Source organism: Haemaphysalis longicornis, unplaced genomic scaffold (assembly GCF_048455015.1).
Source record: "Haemaphysalis longicornis isolate Haplotype H1 unplaced genomic scaffold, Haemaphysalis longicornis Haplotype H1 scaffold_5, whole genome shotgun sequence".
Taxonomy (NCBI): Eukaryota; Metazoa; Arthropoda; class Arachnida; order Ixodida; family Ixodidae; genus Haemaphysalis; species Haemaphysalis longicornis.
In genome coordinates this window covers 71,006,446-71,007,598 of record NW_027526385.1, presented here as the reverse complement: position 1 = coordinate 71,007,598, position 1,153 = coordinate 71,006,446, and the positions used below count along the sequence as shown (strand labels likewise).

General features: G+C 44.0%; 1 non-coding gene across 1 annotated transcript; it reads left to right on the top strand.

The window, feature by feature from the left end:
• The first annotated feature begins 206 nt into the window (after nt 1-206).
• Nucleotides 207-280, top strand: Trnan-guu (transfer RNA asparagine (anticodon GUU)). Its single transcript has one exon. It is a non-coding gene; the product is annotated as a tRNA-Asn (tRNA).
• The last annotated feature ends 873 nt before the right edge of the window (nt 281-1,153 follow it).

The following is a 1,153-nucleotide window of genomic DNA, read 5'->3' as shown; positions in this document are numbered from 1 at the left end:
GAATGCAGCCATACGGCTACAAAGGAAAGCTATACAGGTTTCTCAGAAACTTCGCAGTTGGAGAAAAAGTCGTCCAGGTCCAGGATCCTTTCCTTTCGCAGAAATTTACTCCACCTTGGGGATTTCCCCTAAAATCTGGTCGATTAACACCAGTCCCTCACTTCGAGTTGTTGATCAATTCGCTCTCGCGCTACAAACGACTAGCCTCCTGGTTAGCTCAGTTGGTAGAGCGACTGCTCCTGTTGAGCAGTGGTCCCGGGTTCGAATCCTGGACCAGGACGAATTTTTCTTCAACTGCGGAGTTTCTGAGGAAACTGTATAGCTTTCCTTTGTAGCCGTATGGCTGCATTTAGGTGGATGTCAAACTTTCCTTCGCAGAACGGAGGATGTTAACTACAATACGTTAATCGACCAGACTTCGGGAAAATCCTCAAGTTCGAGTAAGTTACTCTGAAGAAACATTTGAAATCCAACTGCAGCCAACGATTACAAAGGAAAGCCGTACAGTTTCCTCAGAAACGTAGCAGTGGAGGATGCTGTACAGCTGTCCTTTGTAGGCGTTGGCTGCAATTGAGGTGGACGTCAAATTTTCCTTGAAACGAAGTATACACTGCGAAAGCTTAGCAGCGGTGCCTGCATAAGCATTTCTAGTCCAACTGTTGAAAGTCAGTTTGCTGACCTATATTTATTAGGATTAAATTGTACCGCGAACATGAGGCCCCTAGACATATCCGACCGAGCTAATACTTTTCTAAGCTAAGCCGAACAGTCTTTCGAATAGGACGTCTAAAAACCGACAGGAATATGTAGGAAAGGATTCATTATTCTACAAAATAACATCTATGTGCAGTGTTATTATACTGAAAATTAATTTCAGCCTGCAGTAGTCTTTAAAGCCAGAAACCAAAGCTGAACCGCGCCTACACGAATTATACAAAGCGCAGTCGATAAGTTGAGCTTGATTAAGGCCACTTCACGAAAAGGCAAGCTCCTGCTGGACACGTGGATAGTATTGATGCAGTAAATAATCATTTTAATGAAACAAATAAAGATGACAGCATAGAGCAAGCGCGCACAATATACCTATTAGTAAAACGTACGGACCCTGTTTCTTGAGTCGTTTCTCTGCGGCAGTGTGTGAACGCTGCTGGGT